Source organism: Agelaius phoeniceus, chromosome 1 (genome assembly GCF_051311805.1).
Source record: "Agelaius phoeniceus isolate bAgePho1 chromosome 1, bAgePho1.hap1, whole genome shotgun sequence".
Taxonomy (NCBI): domain Eukaryota; kingdom Metazoa; phylum Chordata; class Aves; order Passeriformes; family Icteridae; genus Agelaius; species Agelaius phoeniceus.
The window spans coordinates 153,233,180-153,260,263 of record NC_135265.1 but is presented as its reverse complement, the minus strand read 5'-3'; the positions used below and the strand labels follow the sequence as shown (position 1 = coordinate 153,260,263).

At 47.1% G+C, this 27,084-nt stretch overlaps 6 non-coding genes across 6 annotated transcripts; 3 read left to right on the top strand and 3 right to left on the bottom strand.

Moving 5' to 3' along the window:
- The first annotated feature begins 5,701 nt into the window (after window positions 1-5,701).
- On the top strand, window positions 5,702-5,774 carry TRNAF-GAA (transfer RNA phenylalanine (anticodon GAA)). The gene has a single exon. It is a non-coding gene; the product is annotated as a tRNA-Phe (tRNA).
- Window positions 5,775-7,199: 1,425 nt separating this feature from the next.
- Window positions 7,200-7,272, top strand: TRNAF-GAA (transfer RNA phenylalanine (anticodon GAA)). Its single transcript has one exon. It is a non-coding gene; the product is annotated as a tRNA-Phe (tRNA).
- A 4,943-nt stretch (window positions 7,273-12,215) lies between these two features.
- On the top strand, window positions 12,216-12,288 carry TRNAF-GAA (transfer RNA phenylalanine (anticodon GAA)). The gene has a single exon. It is a non-coding gene; the product is annotated as a tRNA-Phe (tRNA).
- Window positions 12,289-24,603: 12,315 nt separating this feature from the next.
- Window positions 24,604-24,676, bottom strand: TRNAF-GAA (transfer RNA phenylalanine (anticodon GAA)). Its single transcript has one exon. It is a non-coding gene; the product is annotated as a tRNA-Phe (tRNA).
- A 931-nt stretch (window positions 24,677-25,607) lies between these two features.
- Window positions 25,608-25,680, bottom strand: TRNAF-GAA (transfer RNA phenylalanine (anticodon GAA)). The gene has a single exon. It is a non-coding gene; the product is annotated as a tRNA-Phe (tRNA).
- A 1,146-nt stretch (window positions 25,681-26,826) lies between these two features.
- TRNAF-GAA (transfer RNA phenylalanine (anticodon GAA)) lies at window positions 26,827-26,899 on the bottom strand. Its single transcript has one exon. It is a non-coding gene; the product is annotated as a tRNA-Phe (tRNA).
- Between the last annotated feature and the right edge of the window lie 185 nt (window positions 26,900-27,084).

Sequence of the window (27,084 nt, the reverse complement as noted above, 5' to 3'; positions counted from 1 at the left end):
TACAATACTTGGCTGGCATTTCTCAAAGTCAGCCATTTAATTAACAGAAGTTTGGGCTTTTTTTAATCCCTATGTATTATGAGTTACCAGCCTGTACCCTTCCATCTTAGGGACTAAAGATGAAACTCCAGGCCCCTTCTCAGAGGTTTAATCATCAGGAGATTGGATTCCACATGCCTGGAAGTGCTCAAGGCCAGGTTGGATAGGGTTTGGAGCAAGCTGGTTTAGTGGAAGGTGTCCCTGCCCTTGGATAGGGGGTTGGAATGAGAGGATCTTTCAGGTCTTTTCCCATCCAAACAATTCTGAGCCCTTTGCTGTTACTTTTGTGTTGCTGGAGCCAAGTGAAAGGGGAGAGTGGATTCTCACTGCCCACATGACCCAGAAGGAAAGGACAATATCCCAGAATCCACAAGATCCTCCCTAGGTGTGGTGGGTCGTACCCAGAGCTCCAAAAACACCACCTTGGTCAGGGTGGGGCCTGGAACCCCCCCCAAAAAATGGTTCAGGTTTCACTCTTAGGCTTCACCACCCATGGGAGATGCCAACAGCTGCTGTTCACATTCCCTGTCCTGTCCTAATGGACACAACAACCCCCTGCCACCCACTTCTGCTTCCATTAGGAAGGTGGGAAAATTATGGCCTTTCTGCATCCTGGAGAGATTCTGGGGAAAAAAAAAAGAAGAAAGGTTGGTTAAAAATAACCAGGCTGTGGATTTACAGGCAGAACTCTGCAATTAGTTGGGGTCTGTTACTCAAGGCTGTGAGAACAGAGTGAAATGCAGCAGATGGGGGAAGACTCAGCAAACACAGTTTGTTGTCTTCAAAACTTTCCAACAACATCTTTTTTTTCCATTTTTTCCCCTTTTCCCTCTGGCTGTTGCTTGATGACCATAGTTATATGTTTGAAATAAATCAAAAGCCTGATAAATGCACAGTTTATCAGCTGTTGGGAGTTTTTAGATATGGTTTATCTCCACTCTACCTTGTTAACCATCAGGAGAAACTTTATTTGGATTATCACTGATCTTCACCCTTAATTTGGGGCAAAAAAAAAAAAAAGCTAAAGGAGGGTGGATTAAATTAGATTAGGTATTAGGAAGAAATGCCTCCCTGTAAGGGTGGGGAGGCCCTGGTATGGAATTCCCAGAGAAGCTGTGGCTGCCCCATCCCTAGAAGTGTTCCAGGCCAGGCTGGATGGAGCTTGGAGCAACCTGGGATAGTGGAAGATGTCCCTGCCCATGGCAAAGGAGTTGGAACTGGATGATCTTCCAGGTCCCTTCCAAACTAAACCATTCTATGATTATCCAATTAAATTAAAGTCCTTTACTAAGAGAAATATAGGGTTTGGTGCTGAAATAATTTTAAAATTCACTGAGGGCCAAACATTTTTCCCCTTCAATTTCCTATATATTAACTAAAAAAGAAGCCCTTTGCCTCATAACCTTGAATTTAGATTTGTCTTCCTTTAAGTGGGAACCCTGAGTTCAATCATTTTCCATTTTTTTAGGGAAGGGCTGAGGCTTTGAAATCCTAAGAAATACAAACCCCACCCTTTTTCACCAGCTCTGGGACATTTCCATAGGGGCAGCTCTCATCCAGAGACAGAGGGATTAAAGAAGGCATAAAACAATCCAGGCAGCAATTGTGATGGACAAACATTATTCACAGATTTAATTATTCCCATTTGCATAATCACCCTCAGGGACACGGATCTGTGGCTAAACCCCCGGAATCTCCCCCTCACGCAGCTCTTGTGCTGCTCATTGATCCTGAAGGATTTTTTTTTCCACAGGGAAAAGCTGTTGATGTGGCAGGAGGAGGTCTGACCACCCTCCCAAAAAAACTCAGCTCCGATTTCCACCCATCCCCCAAAAAAAGATTCGGCACCACAGAACTCCCAGAGCTGCAAGGAGACCGATGGAGGCTTCGCCCCTCCGAAACCATGCTGGGATTAAAATACCCTTTAATAAATGTCAGATGAGCAGGAGCTGGCAGGTGGCTTTACCTCCCTCCCTGGGGACATTTCTGACTCGGCAGGGTCTCCTGACTCACAGGCAGCGCCCGGGGGGCTGCACCAGCCCCCTCCTCGGCGGGGGAAGGCAGGTGGGCCAGGCAGAGCCCCAGCCCCACAGGGAGAGAGATGCTTTTAGCTCTGACTCATCCCTGGGCTGCCTTTGGAGGGAGGAAGAGGCAGCAGCTCCGCAGAGTGGGAGTTGCTCTGCTATTTTCTGTTTACCGGCTCTGCTGGCTGTCATTTCCCACCTGGGGGGACAATGGGTTTGAAAGCCCGGAGTGCAGCATTTTGTGGCTGAAACATTATTTTTTTTTTTTTTTTTCTCCTCTCATGATGGAGGGTGAAAGTTTGGTGCTGGAGGGAGAAGCTGGAAAATGGAGAAGGGGAGAGGGGGAAGGAAAATCTTATTTTGGGCAGGGAGGGGATATCACTGTTATTTTGCTCCTGTTAACTTGAGAAATATGTGGGGAAGGGGAAAAATGAGTTTTCCCTGCCCCCAAATCCTGGCTAGATGTTTGATCCAATGTCATTCCTGCCACACAGGACCCAGATCAGCTACCAAAAGTCCCTTTAGGTCAATATTTCTATGCCTCAGAGCTGTCAATCTTCCCATCAAACTTGGTGTCACTCGGGTCCATTTCCCGCTGGATGCATTATCCGTGGAGAATCAATTGCACGGCTTGGGGCTGGGTTATTGATGCCATTATCTTGTTTACGGCTTGTGGATGTTTCTGGATTTAAAGCAGTGCCCTTCTAATACCCGAGTCAAAGAAAAGTCCAATTATTCCCATATTTCAGATGTCAGAATGGAGATGGATCCACTCAGGGTTTTTGCCCCACCAGGCTTGTGTTGTTTGCAGGGCTTGATCCCGTTCTGTGCTCTCTGGGAATGGCATAAAATGGTTTTGCTTGGAAGGGACTTTAATGATCAACCTGTTTTAACTCTCCTGCCATGGGCAGGGACACCTTCCACTATCCCAGGTTGCTCCAAGCCCTGTCCAACTTGGCCTTGAACAGTTCCAGTGATGGGGCAGCCACAGCAGCAGCCTGTGCCAGGGCATCACCACCCTCACAGGGAAGAATTTCTTTGTAATATCCCATCTAAATCTACCTTCGACTCCTAAAGCCGTCCCTCCTTGTCCTGTCACTGTTTGCATTGCAAAAAGCCCCTTTCCAGCTTTCCTGTATCCTCTTTTAGGTACTTGAAGGCCACAGCACAGTCTCCAGGATACCTGGTCAGCAAACTCTGAAAGTTCTTCTCAGACAGGTTGAGGACTTGAACCTCATCTCTTATCTAATTCCAAGAGCAAGATCCAATTTATATCCTCACGTGTCTCCAGCAGCAAATATTTATAGGAGTAGGTTGGCTTAGCCAGGAGAGATTTTCAGACCTGGATCCTAAATGGAGACCTCCCAACAGCCTGGTGTGGCCTGCCTGACTTCCAAACAGATTAGGAAGCTCATACTTCCCCTTTCCCAACAAACCCTATGGAGCACCTCCAGCTGGAACTTGCAGTCTCAGATCTTGGCAGGGAATGTCTGTCTACCCAGGAAAGCTCATTGTGCATGGCTGGAGCTGCCAAATTCACAGCTGGAGCAGCCAAATTCACAGTTCATGCTTAGCCATAGTGCAGCAGTGGAATTTTGGAGGAGAAACCAAGGGAAGCTACAACACAAACCCTATATCTGAAAGGGGTGAGTACCTGGAGGAGTTTCCCGAGGCTGGAAAAGAAATTCCCAGTGCTGAGACAGAGCTGCACACCAGGATTGGATCAGAGCTGTGATTTCCATGAAAACACAGAACCTCCCGTCCTCCACACATTTCACTGCCATGTGCCACAATCCTTTTCCATCTCTCACACCCAGGTTTTTCTCCTTGTTAGAGATTACCTGTTTTTTTACAGACAAATAATGAAGCTGAATCATTCACCCAAACTTAAGACTATGTAAAGATTTGGATCTCACTATTGAAGCAGCCACATCTAATGGGAGAAGAGATTCTTGAGTGCTGCATCCAGCTCTGAGCTCCAGCACAGGAAGGGCATGCAGCTGCTGGAGCGAGTCCAGAGGAGGCACCAGGATGATCAGAGGGATGGAGCAGCTCTGCTGTGAGGGAAGGCTGGGGGAATTGGGATTGTTTGGCCTGGAAAAAAAGGCTTGGGGTGACTTAATTGTGGCCTTCCAGTACCTGAAGAAGGTGACAATGCTTCAAAATGAAAGTTGGTTTGGATTGGATATTAGGAAGAAATTCTTCCCTGTGAGGCTGGGGAGGCCCTGGCACAGGTTTCCCAGAGAAGCTGTGGCTGCTCCATCCCTGGAAGCATCCAAGGCCAGGTTGGACAGAGCTCAGAACAACTTGGGATAGTGGAAGGTGTCCCTACCCATGGCAGGAGGGTGGGAATGAGATGATCTTTGAGGTCCTTTCCAACCCAAACCGTTCCATGTTTGCTTCTAATGTTTGATGCTTCTTGCATTGGAATGAAGCACGTGGGTGAACTGATGACCTTCAGCTGCAGGAGGTTGCTCTGGAGGGAGCTAAAGATGCTCCAGATTTTTCTTCCATCTCCACATGTTCTGGAGCCTTGCTGGATCCTGGTGTAAACTTAGGGAAACTTTGTGGTTTCTCTGCTTTTCTTCTGAGCTGAGGGAAACCAGGAGGTGTCACCTCTTGGAGGTGTCCATTGCCTACATTCTCAGATTTATCCTGACTCTGCACACAGATTTTGGATGAGGACCCTCTCCAGGTTCCCTCTGAAATCCCTGGCACAAGGAATGCTTGGAATGCTCAAGAAATGGAGCTGTATTCCCAAGCAGCAGCACTACCAAAAAACATACTCCTTGTTCTTTGCAGTTTTGGGGACTTTGATTATAAGTCAAGTTGTTAAACAACAACATTTAGAACATTTAGATGGGAAAATTTCTCTTATTTTTTGATCTCAAATAATTTACATTTAAGCACAAATTTACCCCCCAATCATTTCTAAATGGATTTCTTTTTAAGACAATTTAAGACAGGGAAAATTAGGTGTTATTGGATGCATACTGGGGAGCACAAGTCTTATTTATTGGAGAGTCAGCAATGAACTGCATATGTTACATAATTATATAGAAGATAGCAGAATTGCGGTGTTCTGAAACAAAAAAGTACCAGCATTTGGAAAAAAGAGGGATGATTTGAGGCAATTTATGTAGTTTAGAGTGATTTAAGTGTAGTTAAACAATTGCACATTTTGGTGCAATGTATGACATAATAGTCCAAGAGAACTGAAAGGTTTTGAAGTCTGTTTTCCATGTCAGCTTCCCAGCTGATGCTCCATAGGGAAAATTCTTATTTGTGGGGAGAGGCTGCTCCTGGCCTGGGTTTTCCTGAGATTTGTTCTCTCTTGCTTTGTTGTGTGCTCAGTCACACCATTCCAACACTGGAATTGGCTGCCCAGAGAAGCTGTGGCCGCCCCATCGCTGGAAATGTCCAAGGCCAGGTTGGATGGGGCTTGGATCAACCTGGGACAGTGGGAGATGTCCCTGCCCATGGTAGGGAGTGAAATGAGGGGATGTTTAGGTCCCCTTCCAAGCCAAACAATTCAATGATTCTTCTTGGAAAAGTGTTAGGCAAACTGCTTTGAATAGTGAAAGTCTGACATCTCATCATGTTCCAACAGATTTTGGGAAAACCTTGGCCCCAGCAGAGCTGAAGTAGCTCAGCTGGGAGAGCGTTAGACTGAAGATCTAAAGGTCCCTGGTTCAACCCCGGGCTTCAGCAGACTTTTCCTGCGCTTTTGCATGCCCAGCCCTGCCCTCTGCACTTCACCACAGACCTGGACACATCCAGGACAGAGCCCAGCCCAGCCCAGCAGCCCTGGCAGCCACTGCAGGGGACACCAGCAGCTCAGCTGTGCCCAAAGGAGGACAAACGGGGCCCAGTGGCCCTGACAGAGTCTGGAGCTCCCTTCTCTCACACATTCCCATCTGGAGGCGCTCCTGCCCAAGGGGCTGCAGGTCCTGCTCCAGCAGGGCTTTGGAGCAGGGACCTCATGGAGCAATTTTGGGACTATTTTGGATCAGGAATTCCAGAATTTGGCCATTCCGGGTTTTGGGAATTTGGGGAATATTTTGGATGGGAAATTCTGGGATTTTGGAATTCCTGGGAATATTTGGGATCGGGAATTCTGGGATTGGGGAATTTTGGGAATTTTTGGAATAGGGAATTCTGGGATTGGGGGAATTTTGGGATTTGGGAATTCTGGGATTTGGGAATTTTGGGAATATTTGGGATCAGGAATTCCAGAATTTGGGAATTCTGAGTTTTGGTAATTTTGGGAATATTTGGGATGGGAAATTCTGGATTTTGGAATTTTGGGAATATTTGGGATCAGGAATTCTGGGATTTGGGAATTTTTGGTATTTTTGGGATGGGGAATTCTGGGATTTGGGGATTCCTGGGAATATTTGGGATCCTAATTCCTGGGATTTGGGAATTTTGGGAATTTTTGGGATGGGGAATTCCAGGACTGGGGATATTTTGGGATTCAGAAATTCTGGGATTTTGGAATTTTGGGAATATTTGGGATCTGGAATTCCAGAATTTGGGAATTCCAGGATTTGGGAATATTTGGGAATATTTTGGATGGGAAATTCTGGGATTTTGGAATTCCTGGGAATATTTGGGAATTTTGGGATTGGGGAATTTTGGGATTTGGAAATTCTGGGAGTATTTGGGAATTCCCAGGAATCTTTGGGATCCCGATTGCTGGGATTTGGGAATTTTGGCATTCAGGAATTCTGGGATTTGGAAATTCCTGGATTTGGGAATTCTGGGATTTGGGAATATTTGGATGTCAACCAGTCAGAGCCTGTGAAAGAGGGACAGGGTTTTACAATTCAAGTAGTTTACCAGAAATCGTGATAGCAAAGGATTTTTGTTCCTTCCACTGCCTGTTCCCAGCCATGTGTCATGGACTGCCCTGAGAAGCAGCAGAAAGGTTGAGCCACCTTTGGTGTATGGCCAAGCAGGAAACCAAGGTGGGTTTGGGGAAATAGGAAAAACCCCTTATGCATGAAAGTGATTTTTAGCATCAATCAGAACTGAGCTTGAAGCAAGCCCTCTCCCTGAAATTTGTATTTTCCAGGCTGAAGGGCTCCCATGTGTTTACCTGTTGTTTACAGGGAAAAAAATGTAGGTGCCATGGCTGAAGTAGCTCAGCTGGGAGAGCGTTAGACTGAAGATCTAAAGGTCCCTGGTTCAACCCCAGGCTTCAGCAGATTTTCCTGCGCTTTTCTCTGCCCAGCCCTGCCCTCTGCACTTCACCACAGACCTGGACACATCCAGGACAGAGCCCAGCCCAGCCCAGCAGCCCTGGCAGCCACTGCAGGGGACACCAGCAGCTCAGCTGTGCCCAAAGGAGGACAAACGGGGCCCAGTGGCCCTGACAGAGTCTGGAGCTCCCTTCTCTCACACATTCCCATCTGGAGGCGCTCCTGCCCAAGGGGCTGCAGGTCCTGCTCCAGCAGGGCTTTGGAGCAGGGACCTCATGGAGCAATTTTGGGAATATTTTGGATCAGGAATTCCAGAATTTGGCAATTCCGGGTTTTGGGAATTTGGGGAATATTTTGGATGGGAAATTCTGGGATTTTGGAATTCCTGGGAATATTTGGGATCCTAATTCTGGGATTTGGGAATTCTGGGAATTTTTGGGATAGGGAATTCTGGGATTGGGGAATTTTGGGATTCGGGAATTCTGGGATTTGGGAATTTTGGGACTATTTGGGCTCTGGAATTCCAGAATTTGGGATTTCCAGGATTTGGGATTTTTGGGAATATTTGGGATGGGAAATTCTGGGATATAGGAATTCCAGGAATATTTGGGAATTTTGGGATTGGGGAATTCTGGTATTTCAGAATTCTGGGATTTGGGAATATTTGGACCTCAACCAGTCTGAGCCTGTGGAAGAGGGATAGGGTTTTAGAATTCCAGTATTTTAGCAAAAATCGTGATATAAAGGGATTTTTGTTCCTTCCACTGCCTGCTCCCAGTCCTGTGGCATGGACTGCCCTGTAAATTTGGGGTAATTTTGAGCCACTGGTGTGGGGGGGCTGCTTAGTCTGGAGTAAGTCCAGAGGAAACCACAAAGATCATTAGAGAGAGAGAGAGCTCCTCTCTTATGAGGAAAGGCTGGGTTTGTCCAGCCTGGAGAAGAGAAGGCTTCAGGGAGACCCCAGAGCCCCTTCCAGTGCCTAAAGGGGCTCCAACAGAGCTGGAGAGGGACTTTGGAAAAGGACTTGGATTGTCAAGACAAGGGGGAATGGCTCCAAACTGACAGAGGGCAGCATTAGATGGGATATTAGGAAGAAATTCTTGGCTGTGAGGGTGGTGAGGCCCTGGCCCAGGTTTTCCAGAGAAGCTGTGGTTGCCCCTGGATCCCTGGAAGTATCCAAGGCCAGGTTGGACAGAGCTGGGAGCAACCTGGGATAGTGGAAGGTGTCCCTGCCCCATGGTGGGGGCGTTGGAACTCAGTGATCTTGAAGGTCCCTTCCAACCCAAACCATTCCATGATTTTATGATCCTTTGAGGACAATCACTGGTGCCCAACCACCTCTGCCAGGCACCTTTCCAGGCTTTGAGCAGCACCAGCCACAGCTGCAGAGTCATCATTGCCAGCAGAGCCCAGATCCTTGCTGGAATTAATGATCTGAGTCTGCTTAATTAAAGGTTTCTCCCTTTTGCCCTAAATGTCAATCCCTTCTCCAGCCATGGAACTGCACAGGGCCTCTGTGAGCTCACTTCTTGGTATTTTGTGTCAGTGAGGCACTGAAAGAGGGACTGGATCCTCCTCCCTTCAGTGTTGCCCTCTCCCCAGAAAAGCAGAAAGAACGCTTTGATATCACATTACATAATTTTCTTCTTATGAGCCCTTGCAAACACCTTTATCACAGAAAAAAAAGAATTAAAGAAATAACTTTTGAACTTCAGAGAAAAGGAAAAAGAGAAAACCTGGCTGAGACGGATTAAAACTCATGATTCATCAAGGGAAGAGCTGAGATGAGACCTGAGAAAGACCTGCTCTACCCCCTGTAACACATCTCTGAAAAATAAAGGTGGCAGGGATGCGGTGGTGAGTGATACAGCCACAGAAAAACAGGTGTGAGTGCTGGGCAGGCAACACAGCCAGGGAATACAACAATCCCTGGAGACCAGGAGAGGCTTGGCAGCTCATTCCTGCCCACTCTCATGGTTATGCATGATTTGGAGTGGCCGCAGGGGGCTGCCAGGTGGGAACTTTTGAGATATTTGAGATATTATCCCTTCTTTTGCAGAGCCACAGTGTGGATCCAGATGGATCTGAGTGTGGGTGCTGCAATGCAGAGAACTTGTCTCGCCCTTCATTTGCAAAATCTGCAACTAGAAAAAAACCCGAGTCCTGCTCCCTCCTGTGGCAGCCCCTTATTCCATTTCATTTCCTGCTTGGCTCTCCATGATCCCAAAATCTGGGATCATTTCCTCTCCAGAGAGACTGAGCGCCAAGAAGGACAAAAACGCTTCAGGAGCTCCAGGGATTGCTGAGATTGGATTTAAGCAGGAAATAGAACAAATTTCCCAGGGCAATCTCCTGCTTGTGGCCCGGATGCCTGGGAAGAGGGAATGGATTGACGGAGGAATGGTCGTAAGGCAGCAGAAAAGAGGGACTGACGTCAGAGCTCCTCATTTCCATTTCTACGTCACCTAGCAACACTCCAGTTAAGGACTGAACTTCCGAGACGTGGATTCCCTGGGAATTTTCCCATTAGGTGGCACCACTGGCCTTGGGAAGGCTTTCATCTACTCTGGCTCCATCCAGCCAGATACACCTGGATCCAAATGTGTTGATCTCCCTCCCAAAAATTCAGAAACAGCTGAAAATGGATCAGATTTGTGAAGACCTAAAAGTGCTGCAGATCCAAATGTGTTCATCTCTCCCTCCCAAAAATTCAGAAACAGCTGAGGATGGATCAGATTTGTGAAGACTTAAAAGCGATGTGGGTTGTTTGCTGTAATTAATTTGTAGAAAATATTTTGATAGGACCCAGCCTATCTTTAATAGAGATTCTGGAAAACCCCATAGAGAGACAAAACCTGGCTGCTCTTGGCTTGAATTAAATGATCCTGAAGGTCCTTTCCAACCCCCCAAAAGTTTTATGATTGGGTCAATTGTAGAGATTTGCCTTTTTGGCCTCAGAGAAGTAGGTGAGATGAATCCCACCCCAGGAACCTTTTCAAAATTGCTGTGTTTTACAGAAGAAAATGTCATGCCAGATCTTCTCTTGTGGTCTTCGCTCCCTGTCACATGGATGTGCCCACCTGGCCTTCCAGGAATTTGGAAATCATCACTGCTGGTAATGCCAAACAGCTCACAGCTGCTCAGGGAAGAACAAAACAGAACTATTTTGCAGAATTAGAGGCTCTGATGTTTCAAAATAGGCATTGGTCTGTTTTGATTTGCTTTCAAAGAGAGAATCTTTGAAGAAAAATTAAGCCTGGAGCAAGTCCACACTCCAGACGTTAAAAACTCTTCAAAGCAAAGCTTTACATGTGAGTAAACACTTAGGATAGACTCCAAAATAATCAGCTAAGAAATCATCTGGCTGTGCAATTCTCACTTTCCTTCATCATCCAAGTGTGGAAAAAATACCAAGAAGAGTGTTCTGTTCCTAAAATCTGATCCAAGATGTACTTGTAAGATCCACAGTCACTGAGCTCAAGAAATTGCTCCTTTAAAAACCTTCTGCAGATAAAAATAACCTGCTCTGAGCACACAGCCTGGGTTTGGGGATGACCTTGCAGAGATCGCAGTGCAAGAGTTTTTCCTCACCCTCTTTCATGGGCAATAGGAAAAACTTATTGGGGTCAATGCCCAGCTTCCTTCTTCTTATGGATGCTGAGGTCCTGGTGGAGATGAGAGAGACACAACAAGAATGGCTCATTCCCAGTTCAGGACTGAGGCCTCATTACCCTCACGTGGCTCCAATTAATTCCTGGACAGCACTGTAAATCCCTATCATATCAGCAGCTCTACCAGACACAAAATGGAATTGGTTTTGGGAATTTTTTGGGGGTTATGTTGTCTGTTGGCCGTGGTCTTTGTTTGCCCTGGACTGGTTACATTATTTTTACACTTTTTTTTTGTAACTTTCAAAAGCTGGATCTGGAATGTTTTAGGTCACATAGAGGAGACCATTTGTAAGTCAAGAAGCAGAAATTCTGTAGCTCATCTGTCCAAAAATTGTCCACCTGTCAAGCACAAAGATGCTGAGACCCTCAGCCAGCCATGACCAGTTCCTCAGTGACCATGGGTGGGAATCACCACTGGGATCCAGTGCTGGAACTGTTTTTGGAGAAAGAAAACCCACTTTGGGAATGATCCTGCCACCTGGATATTTCAAAAGATTCCGTAGCCTAGTTTGGGAGCCCGAGATATCAGGAACTGTTATCTAATAAATGTCAGTGAGGAAATATCAGCTGCTGTCAAGCTGAACATTCAAACCCAGATTAAATATATTTCTGACACCTTTCACTACCAGATTGTTAACAGACATGGAAAACTCGCTGCGCTTTCCACATATGTATTTTGGGAATACATATGTGAATCTGAAGCTGGTGAAAGATGGGAGATTGTCCTGGGAGTGAATAATTTGCAGGATAAGCTGGTGGGATGGGCAAACATCTCCCATATCACTGCATGAAGATGCCTGGCTCCCGTTCCTTAGGTGGAGAGAGACAGATTGATGTGAAAAGATTAGCCAGGCTCCATGGATAATTCCAGATCCTTCTGTGGGATCTGTGAAAAGGTGTCAGGAAATTCTGTTCAATGCTACTGCTCCTGGATGGTTCCCAAATCAGGGCTGCTGTTTAATTCCAGATTTAGCCATGTTTTATCACAGAATGCCAGAATGTTTCATGTTGGGAAGGGCCTTAAAAATCATCTCTTTCCAATCCCCTGGCATGGGCAGAGACACTTTCCACTGTCCCAGGTTGCTCCAAGCCCCATCCAATGTGGCCTTGGACACTTCCATGTGTCTTGAGCCATTAATTCTGCTCTCAGTCTGTCTCTATCCTGTTCCCTGAAACAATTCTTTGGTTCCCAAGAAAAAGTCAACCAAAGGCTGCCTGAAAAGGCTGAAAAGTCATCATGTTCCAACAGGTTTTGGTAAAATCTCAGCCCCAGCAGAGCTGAAGTAGCTCAGCTGGGAGAGCGTTAGACTGAAGATCTAAAGGTCCCTGGTTCAATCCCGGGCTTCAGCAGGCTTTTCCTGCGCTTTTGTGCGCCCAGGCCTGGGCTCTGCAGTGCAAGAGAGACCTGGAGAGATCCAGCCAAGGGTCAGGAAGGCGATCACAGCATCACAGAATGGGTCAGGCTGGAAGGGACCACAGTGGGGTCATCTGGTGCCACCTCCCTGCTCAAACAGGGCCATCCCAGAGCACCTGGCACAGGATTGTGTCCGGAGGGTTCTGGAATATCGGAATATCTCCAGTGAGGGAGACTCCACACCCTCTCTGATCTCTGCTCAGGGCTTGGTCACTGCACAGGGAAGAAGTTCTGCCTCATGTCCAGGTGGAATTTCCTGGGATCAGTCCCTGCTGTTCCTCTTGTGCCATTGCTGGGCCCCCCAGAGCAGAGCCTGGGCCCTGCTCAGAGCCCTCCCTGCAGACAGGGACAGACAGGGATGAGGTCCCCTCTCAGCTGTGTCTCCTCTCGAGGCTGAAAAGCCCCAGCTGAACATAATGAAAGGACTGGAGCCTCTTTTTTATCGTGAGAGGATGAGAGGGATTGGTTGCCCTGAGAGGTTGTGGCGTTTCCATTCTGAGAAATTTTAAAATGCCACCTAGCTGAGGCATTTCCCTGGGTGACTGGCTCTGTGTGGCCCCGCTGGAGCAGAGAGTTGCATTGGAAGATGTCCAGAAATCTCCTCCAACTCCTCAGCAAGTAGAAGACAAAGACAAATTTTTATGTATAGGGCAGGGAAAAGCCAGGGCAATGTCATCCTCAGGTTTTTCCATCAGCAGTGTCCACCTGGCCAATCTGCACCATCATCCTGGCTGACCAACCAGCCAACAAAGAGCTGGGACCAAGATTAGGGCATTAGAAGAACTAGACCTACACATGAATAAAACCAAATTTAAACACTCCTATCCTTAAAATATTATCAAGGTAAAGTTCTCCTCTTTTTATTTTTTTCCTGTTTTTTTTTTTTTTGAGTCAAAATAATAACTCTAAAAGCACTAAAAGCAGAGACTCCTTCAAATTGAACTCCTCACCCTCTCTGAAATCCCGGTGCCTGTCATCTGCTGCAGGATCTGCAGCGCGACGTCACGCCCAGAGCCCCCAAATAAACTTCCGCTCTCGTTTCAGGCACCATCTGTGTCCCATTTCTGCAGTGCCTGGCAGAGATTGCTTCCCTTCTATGGAATGTTCCTTTCCCCTTGCCTGAGCTGCAGACTTCGGAGGTGGGGAAGTCGGCGGGTGGAACGGATCCCAGCTCCGCGCGCTGTGCTGCCTGTCCTTGGGTGCTGGGATGATTTTGGTGCTTGTCCCTGGTCAGATGGCCTCAAACCAGGCTCCAGAGCAACCCAAAGAAGAGGTAAAGATAACATTTGGTCATCAGGCTGCAGGGAATGGGAGAGGCTTCACTGGGGTGTTAATGAGGGTGGGAGTGGTGAGGTGAGGAAGAGCCAGGTTGAGGATAATCATGGAGGGGTCCAAGTGCACTGGAACATGGAACTGTTCTGGGTCACAGTCACAGAACCACAGAATCACAGAACTACAGAACCACAAAATAACCTGAGTTGGAACAGACCCCCAGGGATTGTCCAGTCCAAGTCCAAGGCCCATCTCACCTTGTGCCCAAGAGTGTTGTCCAAGCGCTCCTTGAGCTCTGTCAGGCTGGTTCTGTGACCACTGCCCTGGGGAGCTGTTCCAGTACCCAACCACCCTCTGGGGGAAGAACTTTTTCCTGAAATCCAACCTAAACCTCCCCTGACACAACTTCAGGCCTTTCCCTCGGGTCCTGTCACTGCCACCACAGAGCAGAGATCAGTGTCCACCCCTCCTCTTCCTCTCAGGAGGAAGTTTTAGACTGTGATGGGGTCTCCCCTTATTCTCCTCTTCTCCAGCTGAGCAAACCAAGTGCCCTCAGCTGCTTCTCACACGGCTTCCCCAGGATGGAGTTCACAATCTTGTCTTTCTCTTATGCAAATAAATTGAACTTTAATGTATAATTCAGGCAGCTGCAATCCAAACAGATAATGAAGAGCCTTGCCTTAGGCTCCCCACCAAACCATCTGAATCTCTGCCAATCCCTGTGCCTCAGTTTCCCTCTCTGCAGCACTGACACTTCCCTTCCTGAAGAATGGGAAGAGCCAGCTTGCAGGTACAAGTACTCTGTGTTCCCAGCTTGTTTTCTTGTGTTATGCCAGCACGTGTCCCCAGGGATGATGCTGGATTACTCATACACCTCTCGAGTCCTCTGCTTCTCTAATTCCTTTTATTTGCAAGAATTAGGAACAGTCATGCTATCCAGGAAAACACAGCCCTCACAATGCCAGCACCGGCGTCACGGAGCTGTGCTTGGCAGGCTGTTCCTGAGAAACTCCTGGGACTTTCAGGTGGATTCACCTCCAGGTGGGGCAGAAATGAGGAGGAGGGAGTGATTAGAAAGGAGAGGACAGATTGCCTCAGAACACTGCAGGATGAGGTAAATAATTAGGAAACCATGTGGGAAAGCAGGTGATTCAGAATCCTGGGTCACCTTTGATACAGAACTTTTCAAATAGCCAGGAAAGACTTTGGGATTCGTCTGGAAAGGGAGAGGCTGCTGGAGATGAGAAAAACTTGGAATGTTTTGCCTATCATGGCAAAGGTTAACCAGGTTGAATGTTGATGTGGATCTGGAGTCTGCAAGGATGAGGAATTTGTGGCAGAGGCAGAGGTCAGCATTGTAAGGAAGGGGTTTAAATTGGTTAAGGAAGTGAAAACTCCAAGGCTCATAGCAGTCAAGACAGGGCAGCTCTCAATGAGCTCTTTCCTGTCCTCCAGAAAGTGCAACAGATGCCAGAAGAGGCTCGTAGGGACTTTTAGGAAAAGGGTTTTGCCATGTGGTTGCTGGGAGCCACCTTCCCATCCCTAATGCTCCTTTTGCTGCACAACCCTCTCTGTTGCCATTGTGGCTGATCCCTCTGAGGATGCTCAGGTCTCATTAGACACAACAAAGTGGATGAAGAAGGTGTGATGAATCAAATCCCTCTCTTCCCCATTCTCCTTCCACTATTAGTTTTTAAGTGTGAGGTTTTTTTGGTTTATTTTCTTCTTATTTTTTAGTGAAAAGCTGAGCCACAAAATTCAGGGGTTTAACCTACTTTTGAAATTGTATTACCCTTTGACTTTGAGGGTTGTAGCCCCAAACTCTGACACAGGCAGCTGTGGTCCAGTCTTTATTTTGGTTCTCCCAGCTGCCAAAACAAGAAGTATTCAGACATCTGTTGCCTTGGTGCTACCATGTTTAATAACCCTGGTTATTAAATCGATAATCCTGGTTGTGAAGATTTTTTCTAAAAGTGTTAAAACACTTTCTTGATCATTTTGATAACTTTTTGTTCACGGGCTCCGCTTCTCATTGTGGACACTTGCACATTTTGGCAAGAGAAGTGGCCATCACACAGAAGCAGGGAGAGGAAAAAGATACTCCTAAATCAATCTCCAGCAATTTTAATTGATTTAAAGCCCTCTTTGTTCAATTCCTGTATTCACATGGAGACCCCCATTCCCTCAAATCCCAGTTATAAATGGGCTCACTGGAAACTTTCATCATTAGAAAGTTTTAATCATTATTAAATTATTATATCAGGAATAGTGTGGCCAGCAGGACCAGGGCAGTGATCATCCCCCTGTACCCAGCACCTCCAATCCTGGGTTCAGGTCTGGGTCCCTCATGATAAGAAAGACATTGAGGGGCTGGAGAGTGTCCGGGGGAGGGAATGGAGCTGGGGAAGGGTCTGGAGCACCAGGAGAAGCTGAGGGAGCTGGGAAAGGGGCTCAGCCTGGAGAAAAGGAGGCTCAGGAGGAACCTTCTCTCCACAATCCCTGTGATAGGAGGATGGAGGCAGGTGGGGATTGGTCTCTTCTCCTAAGAAAGGAGGAATGGGATAAGAGATAACAGCCTCAAGTTGCATCAGGGGAAGAATTAGGTGGGATATTAGGAAAAATTTCTCTGTAAGAGTTGTCAAGTGCTGGCACAGGCTGCCCAAGACAGTGGTGGGGTCCCCATCCTTGAAGGTATTTAAAAGCTGTGAGGATGTGGCACTTGGGGACATCGTTTAGTGGTGACCTTGGCAGTGCTGCATTGATGGTTGGACTCAGTGATCCTAGAGGTCTTTTCCAACCTAAATAATTCCATGATTTGAAGCACCCAGTTTCATAAAAAGCCACGGCAGAGAGGGAAAAAGATCAGTAATCTCATTTTTCAGCCTATCCCAGCTGTTCTCCTATTCCTTACAGCATTCCAGGAAAGATGGGCATGGGAGGGATCTGGTGTCTCCTGGGAGTGACAGCAGAGCCCTTCAAGGCCAGCAGAACCCTTCAAACAAGGAGTGGGAATAACTCGTAACACATTCCAGAGCCCTGCCCTGCTCTGTCTGTGCCTCCCGCCCACCTGCCAGGGGGAGTGGGGAGGGAAAAGTTCACCTGGAAGGGAAAACAAGCAGTCCCTGGAGGAGGTGAGAGAGGAGGATCCTGTGAAATGCCACAGCTTCATTCTCAGGAGCTTTCTGGATTGAACCTGATCTCGGGGCATGAAAGGTGGGCAGCTGAGAGGGACAAAGGGATCAAAGAGGTGTCCTAACATCTTTATCAATGTAGTCCAGAAAGTTTGTCTCATTTGGATTAAGGAATCTCTTGCATATTCCTCTGGAAGCCTCTCTCTCACATTTTCAAACACTGTTTAATTTGCTGCAGTGTGTGAGACCGACTTTTAACAATTTATCTTGACAGCTGCCAGCCCTGGAATGGGACAAATTCCTCAGCGCTGCTGGAGGGTTGATACAGATTTATCTGTGCTGCAGATGGCTGTAGGCACATTTGCAGGTGTTTGTGGGGATTCAGCTCCTTCTCCTGACATCTTCTATCTAATTTCTCTCTCTTTTTTTTTTTTTCATAGTTTTTTTTTCCCATCTCCTTCAACAGAAGATGTTTGGCCCATGTGGGAAGTCATGGCTCACTTCCTTCTGCTGAGCTGAGGCTCTCAAAGGTCACTCTGGCCCCTGATTCATACAATCACAGAATCAGAGTTTGGGTTAGAAAACACCTTAAGCATCATCCAGTTCCAACACTCCATGGGCAGGGGCAACTTTCACTTGACCAGGTCGCTCAGAACCCCATCAAGTCACTTGGGTTCTCCATCAGCACATGCACAAGCTGATAAATCATATTTCTGGACATATTTTCTCTTGCTGTCAGGTTCTGCTCCTCTGAAAAATCATCTTTAGGAAGGTGCTTGCATCAAGCTCCAACACCTTGTGTCACTGTGTTTCCAAAGTAGGAACCTTGACAGGGCTGGCAGGAAAATTTTTTTCTATATTATTTCTATTTTCTACATTATTTCTGTTTTTTATATTGCTTCTTTCTAAGTCAGACACTAAGAAGATTTGAGACAACAATCCCTGTACAGGCCATTCACTGAAGGGTCGGACTTGATCCTTGTGAGACCCTTCCAACTCAAAATATTCTGTGATTTTGTGAAATATCCAAAGCTATCCAAGGCTTGGACATTTTGCTGGATGACCACAGGCCATCCATAAACTTGGGCTGAGGTTCTGTGCAGGCCCCTCACCTTTACCCCAAAATTATCAGGCAGCTGAGAGGTGTTATTCTATTTTTTAGGGAAATCTGACCTCCCCTTCAAACCCTGAGCTAAAAGGTTTTTCCCCAGAGAACTAAAATTGCAAAGGTACTGAGTTTTTCCATCTACTGCCTATATTGAGAGGCTGGAAAGGAAAAAAAAAAAAAGAAAAAAAGAAAAAGTAAAGCATCTCAACTTAGAAACTTCAGCTCCAAGTTTCAAGTTAGAGGTGATGATCTGAGACCTTGGGCTGAAAAAAAGTGCCCTCAGTGCATTTTCAAGCCTTCTACTCCTGTTTTTATGTACATCTGCTCTTGGTTTTTATTTAAAGGATTGGCTGCAAGAGTAGGGAGCTTGCAGGGCAAATCTGGAACTGAGGGAAAATCTGAGCTCCACTTTTGGGAGCTTTTAGGTGGCTGCAAACCCAGCTTCCCTCAGCACATCCATGGCCACCCTTCAGGATCTTTAATGACTTCAAAACCAGCCAGGTGGTGAAGCTCAGCCCAAGGAACAAAAAAGCTGCTGCCGTTTTCTATGCAGATTTTATGGTTTATCCAAAGCCCATTTCACTTCTCCTCCTCCTCCTCCTTAAAATTCTCCTTCTCTGAGGTGCCAAAGCCTCCTCCATCAATTTGTGAGAGCTTCTGCTTGAAAACTGGAGCAGAGCATCACCCACGGAACCAGGCTGGCATGAAAATACCGGAGGCAGAGGCTCTGATGAGAAACGACTCGAGGAGTTTCCCCGTGCCAGGGTGAAAGAAATGGGAACAACGGTGGAATCAACCCCACCGAAATTCCTGGGGGATGGGACACCTGCCCCAGCACCTTCTGACCATGGACAGGGATATAGCTCACTTTTAAATTTCCTCCTGCTGTCTTTTAATTCATAATTTTATCCTTTTGCTGCTTGTCTGGGGCTTGAAGTGTACCCAAATCTGCTATTTTTTTCTCCCCCCATGGAAACAAAATACCAATTCAGCAGGTCAAGCTTTCTCCTGAACATTCCCAATTGCTTGGAATGAGGGATTAGAAGGCAAAATTGAACTTCCAAAGCAGAAGTTTCCAACCCATGTGGACAAGTCAAGGAGGTTAAAAAGCTGATCTAAGTGTAGTTTAAAGCCTTACATGCTGTAGAGTAATTAAAATCACTTCTCTACTGGATCGTCATATTTTTTTACATTAAATACTTTCCTGAATTTGTCGAGTTTTGCCAAGGATGTTTTCAGTGCTGTAGATACTTGCTAGGAACCAAACTGAAATCCACCCACCTTTCTGCATGGAATTTCAAACTCTCCCCAAGCTGTCACCTCCTGGATGCTCCCAGAAGCTGCCAGAAGGGTTTTTACTCCTGTCCCAGCCTGAATCCCACCCTGGGCAGGAGAATAAAAAAAAACCCTCCATATCTAATAAGTGACAGCAGGAAGCTCCACAATCCTGTTTCTCTCTGCTTTTCTGAGCACAATTTGCATATTTAAATAGGCTACTTCCCCTTGGAATGAGCAGTGCTTCACTTTCTCTCCTTTTCCTCCACTTGCAGCCCACAGTCACAAATAAAATTAGGGTTTGCTATTCAAACCTAAGAGAAAGGAGAATGCAAAACCCCAAAAGTTAACAGCCCCATTAATGACCTAAATAGTATTTAATTAATCAGCCACACACAGTAAAGCCAAGACCCTTTAAAGGTATTTTGACTGTCTATTTACTTAAGTACCTGTGAGGGACTGAGCTGGGTCCAAAAAGTATTTTTTTATTCTCCAGTTTTAGTGTTTGATATTCAGAACAAGTCCTGGACAGTTGCTGCCTTTGAGTATTCATCTTTTCTGGAGTTTTTTGGGGCTTTTTTTTGGTTTTGTTTTGTTTTTAATTTGGGGGTGGGTTTTTTTTTTTTTTGCATGGCACATGTCCACACCCCATTTAAGACAGAGTTTAGACAGTGACAGAAATCCTAACTCAAATTTTTCTGGGGTTTTGTTGGACGACCTGAGTGAAAGAACCATTCTGATGCCCCCATGGAATAAATCACAGAATCCTGGGACGGTTTGGGTTGGAAGGGACCTCAAAGATCATCCAGTTGCACCTCCCTGCCATGGGCAGGGACACCTTCCACTATCCCAGGGTGCTCCAAGCCTTGTCCAACCTGGCCTTGGACATTTCCAGGGATGGAGGAGCCACAGCTTCTCTGGGCAATCTGTGCCAGGGCCTCACCACCACCACAGAGAATAATTTCTTCCCAATATCCAATCCCTCCTGGTTCTCTGTCAATTTAAAGCCACTCCCCTTTGTCCTGTCCCTCCATCCCTTGTCCCAAGTCTCTTTGCAGCTCTCCTGGAGCCCCTTTAGGCACTGGAAGGGGCTCTGAGGTCTCCCTGGAGCCTTCTCTTCTCCAGGCTGGACATTCCCAGCTCTCCCAGCCTGGCTCCAGAGCAGAGAGGCTCCAGATCATATTTGTTCCTTGCAATATCATCTTCACAGCTGAATTAAGACCCTGTGCTTTCCCAGAGATGCAGAGAACTCCCACTGCTAAAGGCAGGCAGGGATGGATTTCCAGCTCTAAGCTCAGATTTTGGAAAAGCTGAGCCCTTAGGAGCAGCTGGACTCCCCTCTGGAGGGTGCAGGGCCAGCTCCTAGGTCATGGACTTCTTCTTGAAGCTCCATGAGGCAAAACTTCTCCTTACCAGTAAAAACCTTGGTATTCCCAGGATCCTTCTGAAGTAATTCAGAATATTTGGTGCCTCAGACCTTGACTCAACCTTCAGCCACTGAAATGTTGGGGGCCAACCTGTGCTGCTCAGAGGGGATGAGAGAGGGCAAAGCTGAGCTTAAGCTGCTGTCAGAGGGTCTGGATGGCAGCTCCTGCCTCCCACTGCTGGATCCTTCTCCTGATGTGAGCAGGGGTGGGCTGCATCCGACAAAAGTGGGAATTTTCTCCCATGCTCCCAGCACAGCTCCAAGAGCTCCCTTAATGTCTTTGTGCCTGCAGCAGTAATCTCAGGATTATTGCTCCCAAGGCATGCAAATAATAATCCTCTCTTCTCCCTCACCTTGTAGCTGCCATGTAATTTAGGAAATTAATCTGCAGGGCTGGCAGTGCCTTTTTTTGTCTTCATGTGCTGCCTCTGTCACGGTGAGATCCCTCTGGCACATCCCAGAGTGCTTTCCCAAGGATTCTGGAGAACTTTGCCCAGTTTTCTGAGGGGTGAAACTGAGATGTGGGTTAGGAAATTGCCTTTTCCTCGTGCCAGCCATTGGCAGAACAGGGGACAAAGCAGACATGCAATTAACCCATATATTAAAGTAGCTCTGAGCCACCTGGTCGAGTGGAAGGTTCCCCTGACTGTGGCAGGGGGGCTGGAATTATGTGATATTTACAGTCCCTTCCAACTCAAACCATTCTATGATTCAATGAAAAACAAAGGAAAAGCAAAATCACTCTGTGGGAATGAGAACTGTCACAACAACAATCAGCAAAATCCAAATTCCCTGGGTTTTATGTTTTATTTGGGTTTCTTTCTTTTTCTTTCTTTCTTTCTTTCTTTCTTTCTTTCTTTCTTTCTTTCTTTCTTTCTTTCTTTCTTTCTTTCTTTCTTTCTTTCTTTCTTTCTTTCTTTCTTTCTTTCTTTCTTTCTTTCTTTCTTTCTTTCTTTCTTTCTTCTTTCTTTCTTTCTTTCTTTCTCTCCTTCTCTCCCTCCCTTCCTCCCTCCCTTCCTCCCTTCCTCTCTTTCTCTTTCTTTCTTTCTCTCTCTTTCTTTCTTTTTCTTTCTCTCTCTTTCTCTCTCTTTCCTCTCTTTATCTCTCTCTTTTTCTCTTTCTCTCTTTCTTTCTCTTTCTCTCTTTCTCTCCTTTTCTTTCTCTCTTTTTCTCTCTCTCTTTTTCTCTTTCTTTTTCTCTTTCTCTCCTTCTTTCTCTCTCTCTTTCTTTCTCTCTTTTTCTCTTTCTTTCTTTTCCTTCCTATCTGCAGTAAAATATTTTAGCCTCCTGCTGAGGGTTTCCCGTGTATTTATCCGTCTCGTCTTTCCATTCACGCTCCTCACCGGCTCTGGAGCTGTGAGGTCAGGGTGGGTTTGGGAGGATCGATCCCTGCCCGAGCTCTTGGCAGCAAAGGTGGAGAGGGAAGTTCATGAGGATTCGGAAAAAGCAAACCAGGACTGAAAGCAGAAAGAAAGAAGCAGAAATCACCAGAACAAAAGGCGGAGAATCAGAGCTGAAGGGCACCGGCAGAGCTGTTTGTGGGAGAGAGCTGCGGGTTGGAGCGGGTACCCGGGGAAAGGTGGATTTTGGGATGTGCCGTGCTCTGATTGATCGGTGTGGGGGCTCTGGAGGGGTCTGAGCGGGGGTGAGAGGAGGGAGCTGAGTGCGAGGGGGCTGCAGGAGGTGCTGGCAGGGCGGCCGCCCCCGCGCTCCTGCCGCCCACCGCGGTTATTCATCCCGCTCCTGCCCTCGCAGCATCCCCGGGAGCACGGGCAGGTTTTAACCCTTCTCTCAGCCAAATCCAGGGAAACTTGGCAACTCCTGGCGCTGAGGTTTGAGTCAAAGCTGTTTCAGCCAGGAGGGGACGGAGTTGTCAGGAGACGGAGGAAGGGGGAAAAAAAACTTCTCTCATCTCCTCTCAGAGCTGCGTTGTGGTCTCTGGGATTTCTGGATTTCCTGAGTGCTGACAGCAGCGGGGATCTTTCCTTTGCCTTCCCACAGCTGTGGGTCGGGCTTGAAACTGATCTCATAGGAGTTACCCACGTGTGTTGAGCTCATGTTTGAGGCCAACAAGCCCAGATGCCACTGTCACCTCCTCACGGGCACAGGAGTGCCAGCTCTGGCTGGGCATCCCCTGGTGCTGGCTGAGAGCAGAGACCAGGTCAGGAGGGGAAACAGGTCCCCTGTACTGGGTGTTACAGTGGTCAAAGGAAATGGAACTGCTCTGCCCTGTTTGTTGAGACTAAACCCATCTGGCAGGGCTAAAACATCTCCCTCTCTCTGCCCCAGCAGAAGTAACAGAATCACAGATTCAAGGAATGATTTGGGTTGGGAGGGACTGAAAAATCCTGTGGTTCCAACACCCTCCATCAACACCTTCCACTAGATCAAGTTGTTCAAGTTGCTCATCCAGCTTGGCCAAACATTTCTGGGGATGGGGCAGCCACAGATTCCCCAGGAAATAGGTCCCAGAATTTTACCACCACCACCACCACATGGAAAAATTTCTTCCCAATACCCCATCTAACCCTGCCTGCTGGCAGTGGGAAGCCATTCTCTGTGTTCTGTCTCTCCATCCTTTGTCCCCAGTCCCTCTCCAGCTCTCCTGGAGCCCCTTTAGGCTCTGGAAGGGGCTCTAAGATCTCCAAACCTTCTCTTCCCCAGTCTGAGCAATCACATCTCTCAGCATTTCTTCAAAAATAGACCTATTAAATCCAAATCACTTCCTGGGAACGGTTCCTGACTCCTGCTATGCAGGGAGCAGTGTCTGGGCATTGTCTGGGAGCACACAGATTGTCACATTTAAGCCATTTGGGTCACCATCAGGTTGGTGTCTCTGGTATGGGATTTGCCTCTCTCCTTGGGGCTCAGGGCTGCCTTTCTGCAAGGGGATAATGAGGTTGGAGCCCCTCAGCACAACCACAGTGTGTGAACTGTTCTTAAACCTGAGGGCAATATTTGGGATGTTCATAACATCTGAGCTCTGCTTTCATAACAAAACGAGGCCCAAGACATGCACAAAATTTGATATAATTTAATCCCACACATGGACCTTGCAGGGAGTTCTGACCTACTTTGATCCAATTTGGGGACCAGGAGGCTCCTGCCTCATTTAGATCCAGGCAAAGACAGCTGGAGTAAAGGCTGATTTCCAGCTGCTGCATCCTGATACACATGATCCTGCCTGAGGGCATCAGGTCTGCAGAGGTCCAGCCTGGGCGAGCAGCTGCTGCATTTGTGGTGTTGTGTTTGTGGTGTTGCATTTGTGGTGTTGTGTTTGTGGTGTTGCATTTGTGGTGTTGTGTTTGTGGTGCTGTGTTTTTGGTGTTGCATTTGTGGCGTTATATTTTGGTGGTGGCTCTTGGCAGAGATATTTGCCCAGCAGGACCCCTGGTATCTCTTCATGGCTTAAGCAGGTGATGATGTTTTTTGTTCATACACCAAAGTTATTTTAAACACATCCTGGTGAGGGAAGTATTTTCTGGAATTTCTGGATATCAGACAGACCGATGTCCATGACTTTAAGAGCACCACCAGAAGGAAAAGAGGAAAGAAGAGTCCCTGTCCTGCTATGAAGAAGAGGTTGGATGAGCATTGGGGTTGATCCTGAGAAGGTCAAGGATTTGCTGCTTCTCACTTGTGTTTTTGGACAATTGTCATTTTGTGTTCTGTCTCTGGTGTTGGTCTCTCATCCATTCCTCCACGGAACAGGAATAAGAAAGGGACAAAGGAGCAAACACAAAGCAGAGCTACTCAGTTTGGTGGGGTGTCTGCACATTGAACACCATGATTTGGTAAGGGTCAGGGTAAAAATAGGAAACGGTCAGGAAAGAGTAGAAAACTTCATCAGAGAATCATAGAGTACCCTGAGCTGGAAGGGCTCACAAAGGTGAAACCATAGAACCATTAAGATTGCAAAAGATTTCCAAGATAGAGTCCAAGCTTTGACCCATAAACTAAGCAAGATGCCCAAATGTCATGTCCAGTCATTTCTTGGACACTTCCAGGGATGCATCATTGATTCCAAATTCCAAAAGTCTGCTGAAGCCCGGGGTTGAACCAGGGACCTTTAGATCTTCAGTCTAACGCTCTCCCAGCTGAGCTACTTCAGCCATGGCACCTACATTTTTTTCCCTGTAAACAACAGGTAAACACACTGGAACCCTTCAGCCCGGAAAATACAAATTTCAGGGAGAGGGCTTGCTTCAAGCTCAGTTGTGATTGATGCGAAAAATCACTTTCATGCATAAGGGGTTTTTCCTATTTCCCCAAACCCACCTTTGCTTTCCTGCTTGGCCATACACCAAAGGCGGCTCAACCTTTCTGCTGCTTCTCAGGGCAGTCCATGCCACAGGACTGGGAACAGGCAGTGGAAGGAACAAAAATCCTTTGCTATCACGATTTCTGGTAAACTACTTGAATTGTAAAACCCTGTCCCTCTTTCACAGGCTCTGACTGGTTGACGTCCAAATATTCCCAAATCCCAAAATTCCCAAATCCAGGAATTCCCAAATCCCAGAATTCCCAAATTCAGGAATTCCCGAATGCAAAAATTCCCAAATCCCCTCAATCAGGATCCCAAAGATTCCTGGGAATTCCCAAATATTCCCAGAATTCCCAAATCCCAAAATTCCCCAATCCCAAAATTCCCAAATATTCCCAAAATTCCAAAATCCCACAATTTCCCATCCAAAATATTCCCCAAATTCCCAAAACCCGGAATGGCCAAATTCTGGTATTCCTGATCCAAAATAGTCCCAAAATTCCTCCATGAGGTCCCTGCTCCAAAGCCCTGCTGGAGCAGGACCTGCAGCCCCTTGGGCAGGAGCGCCTCCAGATGGGAATGTGTCAGAGAAGGGAGCTCCAGACTCTGTCAGGGCCACTGGGCCCAGTTTGTCCTCCTTTGGGCACAGCTGAGCTGCTCATGTGCCCTGCAGTGGCTGCCAGGGCTGCTGGGCTGGGCTGGGCTCTGTCCTGGATGTGTCCAGGTCTGTGGTGAAGTGCAGAGGGCAGGGCTGGGCATGCAAAAGCGCAGGAAAAGCCTGCTGAAGCCCGGGGTTGAACCAGGGACCTTTAGATCTTCAGTCTAACGCTCTCCCAGCTGAGCTACTTCAGCCATGGCACCAACATTTTTTTCCCTGTAAACAACAGGTAAACACACTGGAACCCTTCAGCCCAGAAAATACAAATTTGAGGGAGAGGGCTTGCTTCAAGGTCAGTTGTGATTGATGCTGAAAATCACTTTCATGCATAAGGGGTTTTTCCTATTTCCCCAAACCCACCTTTGGTTTCCTGCTTGGCCACATACCAAAGGGGGGTCAACCTTTCTGCTGCTTCTCAGAGCAGTCCATGCCACAGGACTGGGAACAGCCAGTGGAAGGAACAAAAATCCTTTTATATCACGATTTTTGGGAAACTACTTGAATTGTAAAACCCTGTCCCTCTTTCACAGGCTCTGACTGGTTGACGTCCAAATATTCCCAAATCCAGGAATTTCCAAATTTGGGAATTCCCAAATTCAGGAATTCCTGAATGCCAAAAATTCCCAAATCCCAGCAATTGGGATCCCAAAGATTCCTGGGAATTCCCAAATATTCCCAGAATTTCCAAATCCCAGAATTCCCCAATCCCAAAATTCCCAAATATTCCCAAAATTCCAAAATCCCAGAATTTCCCATCCAAAATATTCCCCAAATTCCCAAATCCCGGAATTCCCAAATTCAGGAATTCCAGATCCCAAATATTCCCAAAATTCCAAAATCCCAGAATTTCTGAATCCCAAAATTCCCCCAGTCCCGGAATCCCCCAGCCCAAATATTCCCAAAATTCCCAAATCCCGGAATTCCCAAATCCCATAAATTAGGATCCCAAATATTCCCAGGAATTCCAAACTCCCAGAATTTCCCATCCAAAATATTCCCCAAATTCCCAAAACCCAGAATTGCCAAATTCTGGAATTCCTGATCCAAAATATTCCCAAAATTGCTCCATGAGGTCCCTGCTCCAAAGCCCTGCTGGAGCAGGACCTGCAGCCCCTTGGGCAGGAGCGCCTCCAGATGGGAATGTGTCAGAGAAGGGAGCTCCAGACTCTGTCAGGGCCACTGGGCCCCGTTTGTCCTCCTTTGGGCACAGCTGAGCTGCTGGTGTCCCCTGCAGTGGCTGCCAGGGCTGCTGGGCTGGGCTGGGCTCTGTCCTGGATGTGTCCAGGTCTGTGGTGAAGTGCAGAGGGCAGGGCTGGGCATGCAAAAGCGCAGGAAAAGTGTGCTGAAGCCCGGGGTTGAACCAGGGACCTTTAGATCTTCAGTCTAACGCTCTCCCAGCTGAGCTACTTCAGCTCTGCTGGGGCTGAGATTTTCCCAAAACCTGCTCGAACATGATGAGATGTCAGACTTCTGTCACTCAAGCTGGCTCAGTGGACACTTGACTCTTCTTGATATATAAACACCTGGCCCAAACATCAACTTTCAGCCCCCAGAAAGGTCAACAATTATCAAAGGTCTTCAAATGAGAATGGCTGTGG